The sequence below is a fragment of the Ursus maritimus genome, unplaced genomic scaffold, assembly GCF_017311325.1.
Source record: "Ursus maritimus isolate PB19 unplaced genomic scaffold, ASM1731132v1 scaffold_35, whole genome shotgun sequence".
In the NCBI taxonomy this organism is placed as follows: Eukaryota; Metazoa; Chordata; class Mammalia; order Carnivora; family Ursidae; genus Ursus; species Ursus maritimus.
Genome location: NW_024426119.1, coordinates 7,156,160 through 7,172,365, shown reverse-complemented (window position 1 = coordinate 7,172,365; position 16,206 = coordinate 7,156,160). Strand labels below are relative to the sequence as shown.

The following is a 16,206-nucleotide window of genomic DNA, read 5'->3' as shown; positions in this document are numbered from 1 at the left end:
AAATGGATGACAGACCTAACTGTGAGACAGGAATCCATCAAAATCCTGGAGAACACAGACAGCAACCTCTTTGACCTTGGTCACAGCAACTTCTTGCTAGACACATCTCCAAAGGTAAGGGAAACAAAGGCAAAAATGAACTACTGGGACTTCATCAAGATAAAAAGCTTTTGCACAGCAAAGGAAACAATCAACAAAACCAACAGACAATCCACAGAATGCGAGAAGATATTTGCAAATGACAAATCAGATAAAGGGCTAGTATCCAAAATCTATAAAGAACTTATTAAACTCAACACTCAAAAAAGAAAAAATAACATCAATAAATGGGCAGAAGATATGAACAGACAATTTCTCCAAAGATGACATACAAATGGCCAACAGACACGTGAAAAAATGCTCAACATGACTCGGCATCAGGGAAATACAAATCAAAACCACAATGAGATACCACCTCACACCAGTAAGAATGGCTAAAATTAACAAGTCAGGAAACAACAAATGTTGGTGAGGATGTAGAGCAAGGGGAACCCTCTTACACTAGTGGTGGGAATGGAAGCTGGTATAGCCACTGTGGAAAACAGTATGGAGGTTCCTCAAAAAGTTAAAAATAGAGCTACCCTACAACCCAGCAATTGCACTACTAGGTATCTACCCCAAAGATACAAATGTAGTGATCCAAAGGGGCACCTGCACCCCAATGTTTATAGCAGCAATGTCCATAATAGCCAAACTATGGAAAGAACCCAGATGTCCACCAACAGATGAATGGATAAAGAAGATGTGGTATATATATATATATATATATGTGTGTGTGTGTGTGTGTGTGTACACACACACACACACACACACACACACACACTGGAATATTACTCAGCAATCAAAAAGAATCTTGCCATTTGGAATGACATGGATGAAACTAGAGGGTATTATGCTAAGTGAAATAAGTCAATCAGACAATTATCATATGATTTCACCCATGTGGAATTTAAGAAACAAAACAAAGGAGCATAGGGGAATGGAGGGAAAAATAAAACAAGATGAAATCAGAGAGGGAGACAAACCATAAAAGACTCTTAACCATGGGATACAAACTGAGGGTTGCTGGAGGAGAAGGGGATGGGGGTATAGGGTAACTGGATGACGGGCATTAAGGAGGGCACATGATATAATGATCATTGAGTGTTATATACAACTGATGAATCACTGAACTCTACCTCTGAAACTAATAATACACTATATGTTAATTAATTGAATTTAAATAAAATTTTAAAAATTAAAGTAAGATTTAAAAATTAAAATTAAAAAATATTTAAAAAACCAACAGCAAACATCAACTTAATGGTGAAACTTTTAAGATTTCCCTCTGAGATTAAACAAGTATGACGCCTATTTCCAATTCTGTTCATCACCAAATCTTAGTAGTTCTATTTCCAATATATATCCTAAATGGATTCACTGCTGCCTTTAGTGCCTCCATCATAGTTTCAAGCTATCATTATCTCTCATGTAAATTATTGCAATATTTACCTCAGTGGTCTCCCTACTTTTACTCTAATCCTCCATAGTCCCTTCTCTATATAGACAGTTATCTTCTTAAACATAAGTCACGTTTAAGAGATTCCATACTTAAAACCATTTAACGGCTTCCAATGGCTTCCCGCGATAATGAGAAAAAACTCTTCACCAGGACTTATAAATCTCTCCAAGATCTGGTGTCCACTTGCCTTTCAGACCTCACACTTCATCTCATGCCACTGTCTTTCTCACTTTTCTAGCTACACCGGCACTTCTATTCCTGTACACACAAAGCGCTTTCCCGAGCCACTGAATTTATATTTGTTATTCTCTCTTGGCAAAAATAGCCGGGAAAAGCACTCTTTGTAGCACTGTGTATGTCTCTTTTGCAGCATTATCACAACTGCAATTTAAAAGTCTGTTATATAAATCAATGAATCCTGGTATTTCCCCAAACTACCTGTGCCCCAACAGTAAATTCCATGAGAGTAAGGCTGGTGTCTCTTATGCTCACTGTTACATTCTCAGAAACTAGCGCATGCTTTGGAAATAATAGGAGCTCAATAAATATTTGCTGAATGAGTAATTAAGAAATAATTCTTTTAAGTTACCTTTATAATCACTGACTTGCATAGTTTTTCTCCTTTTGGGAATATTTTCAAATTGAGGGACATATTCAAAATTCACAGATAAAAATATTAGATACAAATTAGGATCACCTAAACACCCTCACTGTTTGAAATAGAGATTGAACACCATTCCTGTCTAACCTGCAGACCAGTTGGCATTTAATTAAGCAATGAGATTCAAAGCTTATTGAAATCCTCCTTTAAAAAAAAAATTCTATTTACTATATAACTGTAAGTTCCACTGTCAACAGAAATAGGGTACCCCAGAACATCATGTTAAACTTCATTTGTAAAATGCTGTTATGGTTGAACTCTTGGTCACTGCCACCTTAACTAATTACTGATTGATTCTAAAACTGTACACCTGGCACCCAGAGGTGCTACAGCATACTCACAGAAGTGTCCTGGGATATTTTAAATTGAGGGAAACAGCAATTTTTGTCATCTGCCAAGCACTGTGTGAACTACTAGCTCAAAATAGTACCCATTTGTATTATATTCATTTTGATAATATATTATTGGAAAGCTGGATTTTTCACAGTTGCTGTGATATGAAGCAAGTATTTCTTATCAGTGTGGTACTGGAAATAAGAGTGGCAGTGTCCTATATGAGTCCAAGATTTGAGAAGTTGTGTAGTGTTCAACAGGCACACATAGCCAATTAGTAAATACCTGTGATTATTTAAGCATAAAATAAAAATATTATCTTTTCTTCCAATTTATGCATATTATTTTTTTTCAAATGGCTACTAAGGGGTTAGGACATAAATTTATTTCAACTTAACAACTTTTTAAGTTGTTTGGACATAATGACTTAATAAATGGAACTGGTAGTTATTTCTTTTGATCTAAGGGCACCAAATAGCCAAGGAAGTTTGGGAATTACTAGTCTAAATAATCCAGAAGTCTTCAAACTACAGCTACTGGGCCAAATGGGCCCTTAACAGTGTTTTTTGTTTTGTTTTGTTTTACATTTTGAATGGGTTGTAGAAAACAAAACAAAAAGAATAAAGAAAACAAAACAACAAACAAAGAACATGCAACAGAAACCATGCTGGTGACCACGTGGATTGCAAAACCTTAAATATTTACTATCTGGCTCTTTGGCTACTCCTGCATTTACACTACCAATTTCTAGGATTAATGTATTCCATTGGGTCCACTGATAACAGGCTCTAGACCTGTGCTATTCGATACAGTAGCTATCTAAATTTAATTTAAATGAAATAAAACTTAAATTTAGTTCTTTAGTCAGCCACATTTCATGTGTTCAGTTGTCATTTGTGACTAGTGGTGAACCATGTTGGACAGTGCAAATATAAAACATTACCATTATCACTGAAAGTTTTATTGGACAGCACTATCAATATCTAGATTATCTTCTACTATGCTCTCTTATTCAGCATCAAGCATGTCACTGATACTACCACTCCAAACATTTTGTATCTGTCATCTTGGAAACATTTCCAGCCCTTCAAGGAGAATTATACTACCTTGAAACCAACCTTTAATTAGCAAAATTTTACACTGACTCATCTCCATGAGAGTTCCACCTCAAGTGCCCCTTTCTCCACAAAGCCTCCTTTGGTCTCCAGGGACAAAAGCATCAAATAAACTCTCCCTTTTCTGTGCTCCCATACCACCTTACAATGTCCTATAATCCTTTACATTGTCTTGTATTATAGTTATTTGTGAATGTTAATTATTTTCTCTTCTGGACTGAAAACTCCTCCAGATTAGGGACTCTGAATCATTCGCTCCCGGCCCCAGCACAAGACAAGGAACCCAATAAATATCTGAGGATTTCGACTGATTCAATTCAATTGAAGTGAAAACTTCAATCTTAATATCTAGAGTAAGCTCTGCTCTGGTTCTCTCCGTCATATCTACAAACTTATCTCTAAACTTCCAATCGGCAATATTTGAGAATTTTTTTTCTTAAACTCTATATTGAGGTAAGCAGCAAGAAAAGGGGGGCTTTAATAAGCTCCGAGCGACTAATGGACACGGGGAGATATTTTCAAAACTCGTTTGCGGCTTACTAATACTGGCTTTATTTGTTGTTATTGTAACTGCAGGAAACCGAATGTCTGTTCGATGCTGCCAGTAAATAAACTACGACCAGCCGAGCGCTTAAAACCACTCAACGCTGTCACTTCATTTATAGCTACGAAAAGACCGAGTCGGAAATACAAACCGGCGGGAGTCCCCTAGGGAAGGGGTGCGAGGCACAGTCCGGGAGCCCTGACAGAAGATGGCGGGGCGCCGCGGACCGGCACTCCGAGCAGGCCCGAGGGGCTCAGGTGTGGAGGGAGAAGTGCTAGGGAAGAGGAAGGCGCGCAAAGTGCAGGCCCAGGTGGGCAAAGAACCCCGCAACCCGGCAGAAACTTCTACTATGGGCCCTGCGCTTTCGGAGGCCGCGGGGCGGAGAAAGCGTCCTCACGTCCCACCACCGAGTCTTCAGAGCGCCCAGAAAAACCTGATGCCCACCGCCCCGGGAGCCTGGAACGAAAGGGTCATTCTCTTTACCCACCGCAGTCCAGCTGCTTGACAAATGCTCCTCAGACTTGTTTGGGGTCCGCGCGCCCCTCAGAGAGCGAGCCCGCCGCCGCCCACCGACTAACCTCGCAACGCCCAGACTACCTCAGTGAAGTATTCAAATATAACCGCCTAGCTGTTGCACATGCGCGAAGCCGCTCTACGCGTCGGCTCCGCCCCTGAGACTCCGGAGCAATCCCTTTCCTGACTCCTTTAATCAAACTTCCTTCCCAGTCTGTAAATCAATTTTATTTCCTTGAAGGCTATCTCATTTTCCACCGAATTTTCCTTTGTCCCACCCCATTGTAGATCCCTCATAGCATGGGAGCAGCCATCTTCTTTTGATTACTTGCTGTAAAAATGATCGGATCTTTGTTTCCGTACAAAATGGCGGCCTCCATAACATTGCGTCACATCCCCCTAGTATTACTCCCTATAGTCATCAGGAAGGACTAGGTTTCTGGGACGAGGTGGCCGAGTGGTTAAGGCGATGGACTGCTAATCCATTGTGCTCTGCACGCGTGGGTTCGAATCCCATCCTCGTCGAGTGTCGCTTTTTGCCTCAGATGGACGTAAATTTATTTGCGAGTGAAAACAGTTGATTATCCCATTTACGGTTTACTAGTCTATTTACTCTGGCAGCATCAATGTCTGGTTTGAGGTATTTGGAAGATAGCTTTTGGATCGTTCTAATCTCACAGATGAACAAGAGGGAAACATCCCAGAAGACGTGTATGCTTGATTTAATATCTTTTTATAGAATTCCATGTTAACTAACCTAGCTTCTGAGTGAGGGACTTGGTTATCATAAACCCTTACCGCAGAGTTTTTAATACCTGTCCTTGCTATGACATACCAGGTTTTCGCTGCAAAAGCTGCAGTAAGTCACAGTGTTCAAAACCTCTTCCAGCCCCCAGCAGGCTGCATGTGCTCAAGAAAAGTATACACTGGGAAACATTAGAAAGGTGTTCATAACATGCAGGAACTTCGTAGTATCTAGAAGCCAGAGACTGAAAACCTGAAACATGGCTACCTTAGCACGGAAGAAAGTGTTAAACCCTTTCTTAGGTTTAAACAGAGAGGGAGGCACAGGGACAGAAATAGAATAGAGGGGTTCCCCTCTTCAGAGGTCATCAGGCAGATTTCATTCAACTCATATTTAACCTTTATTTATCCAGTATTTATTATCTACAGGCACTCCAATGAATTACATCACTTTAACTCATCATAACATTATGATCATGATAGACATTTGTATTACTCCTTTTTACAGATGAGCACACTGGAAGATAAACTTGTCCTAGGTTATACAGCTTCTGTAACTGTGTAAGAAAGGGCAGTATAATCCAAGTCTGTCGTACTCCCCCGGGTCTTAACCACCATCCAATACGTGCTGGAGATTAGTATTTAGTGCTCATTAATCCCTTGCAGAAATGATTTACATGTTCTCTCTCCAGCACGGCTGCGCACACTGCATAGTGCCAGAGAACCCGGCACTTGGCTGGTGCTTCAGCAAGGTTTGCAGCACTGAGAGAAGGCAGAAGCCCCTGCTCCACTGGTGCCCCTGGTTCCTCCCCACTTAAATCCAAACCCCTTGCAGATATTGATGCCTCCCTGTGTTGAAGGCTTTGGGTCCCCCAGCACCTGTCTTCAGCCTTGCTCTCCAATCCATTTGCCACCCTGCTCCTAGGAAGGGTTTCTATCCCGGTTCCACACACTCATAAGGAATCCATGGATAGAATTCAATTGGTTATTTGGTTGGAGGAAAAAATGCATCTTTATTTTCACTAAACTATCATTGAAAGCATTGCCTTTAATAAAGGTAAGCAATGAACTATAGTGATATTAACTTACCTGTAATTTTGTTATCAAGTGAAATCACAGATATTTTTATATCCCATTACCTGCTCGTCACTACTTCAAAATAATAGTTATTCGACCTGCCATTAGATCTTGTAAAGTTACGCATTCCTAAAGAAATACATATTATAGTATTATATCACAGATTTTAAAAATATTTCAATAACTATATTTCAACATATTTATTGCCTTTGTATTCCAACAAACTCAATTTTATGCATTTAAAAACAACATTCTGGGAAGGGACCCAGTGACTTCACCAGACTGCCAAAGGGGTCTATGTCACAAAAAAAGTTAAGAACCTCTGAGTCTTTTCTAAAGTGCCCTCAACATACCGATCTTAACCTGTTCTGAACTAGGCTTTGCTCTCTATGCCCAAGAACTATGCTATCTCTACTCCTCTCCCTGAAACATGTTTCTGCTCCCCTGTACCTCCTTCCCACTCACCACTGCCTACCTGGCTCCTGCTCCTCCTTCAGATCTTGGCTTAGCTATCATCCCCATCAACCAGTCTCCCTTTGCCCTGCAACCCTCAGCTCTGTCTTAGATTCCCTGCAGTCCTCCTGGTTATTCCTGGGTTCCCCCCAGCATTTGCCAGATGGTATTTAAATGGCCTATTAGGACTGCAACCTCTCTAAAGACTGGCAAGACTGCATCATTTCTCTGAGTTTTGCCTGCTTCTTGCAGTGACAACCACCTATGGAAAACTGATAAGATCTATCAGTGTGTCCAGTCTGTACAAATAAAAAGTGAGTGGATTACTTTCCCAAAGGAACATCTTCTGAAAATACAAAGCACTGGAAGTGTCTAGAGAAAAAAAGAAAAAGAAAAAGACAACTTGTGAGTGGAAGCTCACTTTTCTGTTCTTCTTTCTTTCTTTCTTTCCTTTTTTTTTTTTTTTTAAAGATTGTATTTATTTATGCGACAGAGACACAGCCAGTGAGAGAGGGAACACAGCAGGGGAGTGGGAGAGGAAGAAGAAGGCTCCCAGAAGAGGAGCCTGATGTGGGGCTGGATCCCAGGACTCCGGGATCATGCCCTGAGCCAAAGGCAGACGCTTAACTTTTCTGTTCTTCAGTTCTTTACCTGTTTTGACGCTTAGTTCGTTTGTGGTTTGGTTCATATGAAATTGCGGTAATACTTGCTGTGACAGTTCCAGTGTTTTGCATTTCTATAATTCTTCACCTGTAAGAACTGCGCTTACTTTTAACTTTTTCTAAGAGAATCACAGAAGCAACAACATGCCAGATTATTTAAAAGCCGGTGGTGGGCTGGGCGGGGGGACACCTTGGATTAGTCATGGAAAAGGACGTTTGTAGTAAGGCAGTAAAAGAGTTAGAGGCGCCATCTACTGGCACAGCTGCAACTGCAAGACTTGGACAAGGCACTTCTACAGGAATGGCTGCTACCTTTGGACAGATCTCCGTTACTCCCCGAAATTTGTCAACTAACCCCAGGTCAGGGAAACCATTCTCCATCAACAACACGGTTCTTCTTCACAAGGCCTATCCTGAACTATTTCAGGGCTCCTCGCCCTCTGGAAGACCACGAGAGAAAAAAATTGCACAAAGGCGCTACCAAGGTGTTCCAGCTTATTTACTTCTTCAGGGTCAAGGAGTGCGCCTTCGTTCTCCAAGTCCAGCTTCAGGAAGACCCACTGTCTTCGGAGAATGAGGTGCTCTGGGAAGAACTGTTCGGTGTTTAACTGGTAATGGTCGGCAGCCCTTCTAGAACATAGCTTTGAAGGAAGAATTGAAATCCGGAGAAATTGGTTTTGATTTTGGTTTTTTTGTTTTGTTTTGGTGTGCCTCCAGTTTGTTTCTTAATTCTTGCAAGAAAAACCCAGACCTTGGGCTGCAAAGCTTGCAAAGATGGGTTTTGAGAGGCAGGCAATGACAGAAGTGAGTTCAGTCTGTTCCTACCATTAGGAAGTACAGTCTCACTGGAGAACCATTTCCGGGAAGACAGTCATGACAAGGCCTGAAGAAGTTCAAGAGTGAATCCAGGTATTTTTGGTGCCTGCAAAACCTACTGGAGACATTTTTCTTTGCTCAGATCATTCCCTGAGCTGCATGCTATCACACGAAAGCATCCCCTTTGCAGTAACAGCTTCTGGGATTGCCTACTGAGTTGAAAACTAAATGCTTTCATAGTGAAGATCAATAGAGCAAAAACTAAAATCCAGTTTATAGTAACCTTGCTTTGGAAAGACAACATGAATAAATGCCAATAGATGAAGGGAACTGGGGGTTAACACTTGCTATATCCCCTTGCTTTGTCCCCTTGCTATATCCCCTACCTTCTGCTAAGGTAGCTCTGGATAGTGAGCAAACAACAATCAGTTACACCTTTCCTTCTCATCACAGAGAGGAGGAGCAATGCCCCAGATTTCTAAATTCCAAAATTGCCATTTGACATTTTCCAGAAAGTAGTAAAACTGGATCAAACCGAGTTCCAAAAGGGTGAAGTTAATGGATGAAGGCAAGACCTGAGGATGTGACCAATGATTTCACAGAATTAGAAACAGAAGCAATAACTGTTTTTTTTTTATTCTAATACTCCAGGGCAGTAAGCATTTTATATTTCTCTTTGGGTCATTGACTCTGAGCACTTTTTCCTCCTTTAGCTTTCTCAAAGATTTTGACTTTTTTGAAATTCTTATCTAAATGTTTTGATTTATGTTTACCGATTCCTTTAGTAAATACTTAGAAGTGTTACTAATGGGGGGCGCCTGGGTGGCGCCTGGGTGGCACAGCGGTTGGGCGTCTGCCTTCGGCTCAGGGCGTGATCCCGGCGTTATGGGATCGAGCCCCACATCAGGCTCTTCTGCTATGAGCCTGCTTCTTCCTCTCCCACTCCCCCTGCTTGTGTTCCCTCTCTCGCTGGCTGTCTCTATCTCTGTCGAATAAATAAATAAAATCTTAAAAAAAAAAAAAGAAGTGTTACTAATGGACAAACGAAGGCTGCATTTGTTCTGAATTATGACAGCATACTGAGTAACTTAAATGGACTATTAAGAGAGACTAAGTCATCTCAATTATCAACTGTTGATAACTAATATAGCTACGGATTTAGAATTCTGATTTTTAAATTCTTGAATGACACAGAACTTGACATGTGAAAAAAAATTTTTTTTTCTAGCTTTTAAAAAGTTGAGGTGTAGGGTGCCTGGGTGCATCTGACTCTTGGTTTTGGCTCAGGTCATGATCTCAGGGTTGTGAGATCCAGCCCCACGTTGGCTCCACACTCAGCAGGGAGTCTGCTTAAGATTCTTGCTCTCCCTCTCCCTCTGCCCCCCAACCCTGCACTCTCTCTAATAAATAAATAAATCTTAAAAAAAAAGTTGAGGGGTGCCTGGCTGGCTCAGTCAGTGGAACATGTGACTCGATCTTGGGGTTGTGGGTTTGAACCCCAGGCTGTGTGTAGAGATTACTTAAAAATAAAATCTTAAAAAAAGAAAAGTTGAAATAGGTCCTGGACAATGGTTTCTGTGTACTCACTGAAAGGATCACTGCCAATAAACTCTCCTTTCGATGACTACCAGCAGTCATTTTTTTTGTTTTTTAAAGATTTTATTTATTTATTTGACAGAGAGAGAGACAGCCAGCGAGAGAGGGAACACAAGCAGGGGGAGTGGGAGAGGAAGAAGCAGGCTCATAGCGGAGGAGCCCGATGTGGGACTCGATGTGGGACTCGATGTGGGACTCGATGTGGGACTCGATGTGGGACTCGATCCCGCTATGCCGGGATCACGCCCTGAGCCGAAGGCAGACGCTTTAACGACTGCGCCACCCAGGGGCCCCACCAGCAGTCATTTTTGGTATAACCTAGCAAATAACAGAGGTAGCCTTTATTTTAGCATCATGGGCTAAATTACAGAATTGTCTCGCAGTTCTGGAGACTAGAAGTCTGAAATGAAGGTGTCAACAGGGTTTGTCCTTCTGAGGGCTGTGAGGGTGAATCTGTTCCACAACATTTTCCTAGCTTCTGGGGGTTTGCTGACAATTCTTGGCATTCCTTGGCTTGTAAAATTCTTAATCTTTACTATTTTGCTTCAGTTTTGATTCTGGGAAATTTAGCATTTAGGATAGGATATAAAGCTATTCTATAATTCTTTTTTTTTTTTTTAAGATTTTATTTATTTATTCGACAGGATAGAGACAGCCAGCGAGAGAGGGAACACAAGCAGGGGGAGTGGGAGAGGAAGAAGCAGGCTCATAGCGGAGGAGCCTGATGTGGGGCTCGATCCCAGAACGCCGGGATCACGCCCTGAGCCGAAGGCAGACGCTTAACCGCTGTGCCACCCAGGCGCCCCTATTCTATAATTCTTAACCTACCTTAACATTTAGCATGTTGCAAAGTTTACAGGAAAAAGAACCAGAGAAAAATGTGTCATTTATTATTTCCTTGAATTACTGAAATATTTTCAAACATCTGTTTAGGGGCACCTGGGTGGCTCAGTCGGTTAAGGGTCCACCTCTTGGTTTTGGCTCAGGTCATGATCTCAGGCTCCTGGGATCGAGCCCCGCACTGAGCCCTGTGTCGGGCTCTGTGCTCAGCATGGAGTCTGCTTGAGAGTCTCTCTCTCCCTCTCCCACTCATGCTGTTTCTCTCTCTCTCATAAATAAATAAAATCTTTAAAAAAAAATCTGTGTCTAAATGCCATGTTGTTAAGTGTCAGGAAATGCAAGATGCAGAGCTCTCCATGTCTGAAAGCATGACAGATCTCGAATGCCAAAACTGCTTTTAGATCCCCGTTCTTTTTTGAGAAAGAGCAGGGTTTGGATCTGCTACGGTATATTAAAGTGGCCACTTTCACAAATTATTATATATTGGTTATCATTATAGTCCCCCCAAATACCAGACATATGGTACTCTCTATCCCTGGTGAAAGTGATCTGTGGCCTAAGCATTGGGAGTGGTACCACCAGCTACACAGAGGTCAAATAGACCTTAGGAGTGATGTGGTGGGTGACTAAAAGAGGAGAGTCACTATTTCAGAGATAACCAAAGGTTAAACAAAGAGACAGAAGTCTCTTAAGATTTTTTATTTAAATTTTTTATCTTCAAAGATATTATACAATGATACAATACATATATATGTAATATATAGAGATTATAATTTAAAGAACAATAAAACCAATGCCATGTAAACACGACCCAGCTTAAGAAACAGAACATTAATGGCAACTTTGAAGCTTCCCATGTGCCCCTCCCTCTGCCATCCTCCCACTAGAGATAACTACTGAATTTGGTATTAATCATCCTCTTGCTTTTCTTTTTTTACGTTTTTTATTTATTTAAGTAGTCTCTACACCCCATGTGGGGTTGAACTCATGACCCCAAAATCAAGAGTTGCACACTCTTCTGACTAAACCAGCCAGGTGGCCCCTATCCTCTTGCTTTTCTTAACCTAATATACATGTATATATCCCTAAAAATGTTTAGTCTTTTCTGTTTTTGAAATTTATATAAATGGAATCATATTATATTTACTCATCTGTGACTTCTTTCACTCAACACTTTTTCATCCATATAATTCATTCATTTTCACTGCTGCTTAATATACAATTGTCTGAATACATGGTTGGATATCTCTCCTCTTATGGATGGATATTTTGGCTCTCTTGTTTTTTGCTATTGCAAGAATGCTACTGTGAATGTTCCCAGACATGTCTCCTGGGGTACGTGTACAAGTGTTTCTCTAGTTGTAATTCTAGCTGTCACTAATTGGATAGAGTGGAATCATTAATTACATGCATGTTCAACTTCACTAGGCAGTTCTTAACAGTTTGGTGCGGTTAATGGCTGATAAAAATGTTGCAGTTTTGAAAACTTGGACAAGCTTCAAATGAAAAGGAGAGAATACACAGAGGATTTGGAGGGGAAGAAAACAATACTCATAATCACAGACAATATCGTTTACCATGCACAAAGCAAGTGTTCTAAGCAGAACGAGGGCGTTGGTGATGGCACCTCTGACTGCGGTAAACTTATCCATCTAAAACTTGGTCACGTTCCTCAGGCTGCTCTGCTTCCATCTTTCATTTTCAACCATCCTGTGTCCTCAGTCCTGAGTACCAGTGATCCAAAGACCAAAGTCCTGAGTCCTGAATACCAGTGATCCAAATATCAAGAGTTGCACGCTCCTCCGAGTGAACTGGCCAGGTCCCTTGGTCCTGAGTGCCAGTGATCCAAAGACCAGATACAGTGAAATAAGCCCATTTTCTCTTTGAGAGAAAAGACCGAGACAAGCAAATCTAGGTCATCCATTGAGAGATGCAGACATTCCAGGAAACCCATGGTTCCAATCCCCAGTTGGAATGAAAGCCAGTCTTGCAAATGCAGCTGCCTGACCAGCTGTTTCAGTTACTACATTCACCTGCTTCTGCCTCTCACACTACTTACTGGAAGGAATGTACATTGGTATAATCTTTTTTTTTTTTTTTAAGATTTTATTTATTTATTTGACAGAGGCAGAGACAGCCAGCGAGAGAGGGAACACAAGCAGGGGGAGTGGGAGAGGAAGAAGCAGGCTCATAGCGGAGGAGCCTGATGTGGGGCTCGATCCCAGAATGCCGGGATCACGCCCTGAGCCGAAGGCAGACGCTTAACCGCTGTGCCACCCAGGCGCCCCTCATTGGTATAATCTTTTTGGAGGGCAATGTGTTACTGCCTATCAATAAATATTTAAAGCTATCAACCTCATAATTACACTAAATATTTTTTCTACAGAAACACTGGTACGAGTGCAAACAGATCTAAGGGTGTTCACTACAGTTTGTAATAACGAAAAACCGCAAACACCTAAAATTCCACCAATAGGGGATGGATTAAATTACAGTGTAGTCACATAATGTGACACAATGAAGCTGTTTAAAAAAAAGAAAAAGTCCTACAGGAGAGCCCACTGCAGAACTATTTGTATGGCATGATCCCATTTTTACTTAAAAAAGTACATAAACATTTATGCATCCATGAACAGAAAACAGGAAGAAAACCACTTCATTATTAATAGTGGTTACCTCCAGAGTAGGAATAAGGAGAGCAGGGCTATTATAAGAATTAAATTTCTAAAAAGGATATCATTTTACAAGGGGAAGAACTATAGAAAAGATCAACTGGATTCAACCTGAGCTTCCTTAGGGCAATACCTTTTTCAAAGGTTCTACATAAATATTCTAGCACCTAGCCCAGCATTTGACAGACACGAAGACCAATTACTTGACTAGTATGTGCGAGATGGAAGAACACATGCATGTACATGGACACACACACACACACACACACACACACACACAACCTCCGTTTAAGTATCTGCAGATTAGCAGAATCAGGGACACCTGGGTGGCTCAGTCGGTTAAGCATCTGCCTTCAGCTCAGGTCATGATCCCGGGGTCCTGGGATGGAGCCCCACATCGGGCTCCTGGCTCAGGGGTGAGCCTGCTTCTCCCTCTGCCCCTCCTCCACTTGTGCTTTCTCTCTCTGACAAATAAATAAATAAATAAAACCTTAAAAAAAAGAGATTAGTGGAATCATTGTAGTCAGGAACTCTTGTTTACAATAAAGGCTTGTTGAAGCAATGCTATTCAAGAGAACTTTGTGCAATGATGGTAACGTTCTCTATCTGTGCTGCCCAATATGGTAGCCACTAGACCAAATAGCTTTGAATATTGGATATGTGGCTAGTGCAGGGAAATAACTAATAAATAATATTACATTTTATTTAATTAATTTTAATTTAAATAGCACATGTGGCTAGTATCAGACAATGAAGATTTGAAGGATCTGTTGAAATATATAAAAAACATACACATACACAGAATTTTGCATACCATTTCAAGAGATCCAGGGATCTTCTGTAGCCCATCCATGTGTCCTTACATCAAATACCTTTGAGGCTGATTGAAAGAATGAGAATAGGGGCGCCTGGGTGGCACAGCGGTTAAGCGCCTGCCTTCGGCTCAGGGCGTGATCCTGGCGTTATAGGATCGAGCCCCACATCAGGCTCTTCCGCTATGAGCCTGCTTCTTCCTCTCCCACTCCCCCTGCTTGTGTTCCCTCTCTCGCTGGCTGTCTCTACCTCTGTCGAATAAATAAATAAAATCTTAAAAAAAAAAAAAAAGAATGAGAATAAGATAAACAGGACTAGAGAGAGAAAGAATACAGAACTAAAGAGCTGAGATGGAAAATGTTACCATTCAGAACCCCAGAAGGCAAGAGATAAAGTATGGAGATAGCCTCCCACCACAGAGAACATTTACTCACTGCATATTAACTGTTTATTGTCTTCCCCACAGTGGGCTGTACACTGCAGACTATATACTCCCTAAGAGCAGGGACCACATCTATCTTATTCACCATTATATACAAAGAGCCCTGTATAAACCTAGCACACAGTTGGTACTCAAATGTTTGCTGAATGAATTTTACCAGGCATCTGATTCTTGCCTGTCCTGGGAAACAAGAGCTCCTGAGTTAAGGAGGGTCTCTGTGATAAGAGAAATTGGCTGGCTCATGAGAGATAGAGATGGAGTTTTCACAAAGTTGAGCAGATACTCAGATCCATGAAACTCTTGTCTCCCCCAGGTTGTTCCTATCCCTTCTAGTTTGGACTCTTTGGTGGTATATAAGCCATGCAAAGACTTCAGTAGTCAGTGACAGGGAGCCATACACAGAGGGCCAAATGTCTTCAAAGGCTTTCTCCTTGGATGTTTCCTCCTCTATTTCTCTACCTCTGGAATTTGCCTGCCTTCTCTCACATTGCCCCTCTACCTGTAATCCTTCTCTTAAGTCTCTACTGGGCCAATTCTAACTCAATCTTAAATGCTTCTTCCTCTGGGAAACCTGTGCTGGTACTTCCAGACAGAATTATGCCTTATCTTCACTGTTTCCCTTCGTATTTTGCACATTTCATCACATGTGCTCTACCATGGCAGGGCCTAGTTACTTATTTTTGTATCCCAGCATTAAATAATGTTTGGCATATAATAGGGGGCCATCAACCAGTGTGGATCACTGAAAGAACATAAACTCAATTGTTTTTCCCCACCCACACCACCACTGCTTACTGTGTGCTGATCAAAGTCTACAGATTAGGTGTTAATGAGTCTGTCTCATTCACCCTGAAGAAGCCTGAAAACAAAAAGTCAGGGTTCTCTTTATGGGTACTCCAAAGAAATAGGAAATACGTGACAGATATGTAACAAAAGGAACAGAAAGGAGAAAGCTTCCACCTGAACCGAAGTCAAAAGGCTGACCAGGCAGAAACGCAGGACAAGAGACAAGCAGTAAGAACATCCTCAACATGGTAGAGGGAATTTATGAAAACCCCACAGCTAACATCATACAACTGTGAAAGACTGAAAACCTTCCCCCTAAGCCGTGAACAAGACAAAGACACCCACTTTCACTCCACTACTTGTATTCAACATTGTAGTGGAATCACAATGAAATATCCAGAGCAACTGGACAGAAAAAGAAATAAAAGGCATCCAGCTGGAAAAAGAAGTAGTAAAATTATCTCTAGTCTCAGATGACATGAAAGAAAATACACAAACCCACATACATTTTAAGAATCCACACACAAAAAATTAGTAAGCTAATAAATTCAGCAAAGTTTGCAGGATTAAAAAAATCAATGCAAAAATCAGTTGTAATT

General features: G+C 41.2%; 1 protein-coding gene and 1 non-coding gene across 2 annotated transcripts in view; one reads left to right on the top strand and one right to left on the bottom strand.

Moving 5' to 3' along the window:
* The window catches only part of KNL1 (kinetochore scaffold 1), a 61,866-nt gene extending 57,054 nt beyond the window's left edge, over nucleotides 1-4,812 (bottom strand). The window contains exon 1 of the mRNA XM_008702248.2: nucleotides 4,681-4,812. The gene's annotated coding sequence lies outside the window, so the exon portion shown is untranslated. The remainder of the gene's footprint in view (nucleotides 1-4,680) is intronic.
* A 337-nt stretch (nucleotides 4,813-5,149) lies between these two features.
* Nucleotides 5,150-5,231, top strand: TRNAS-GCU. The gene has a single exon. It is a non-coding gene; the product is annotated as a tRNA-Ser (tRNA).
* The last annotated feature ends 10,975 nt before the right edge of the window (nucleotides 5,232-16,206 follow it).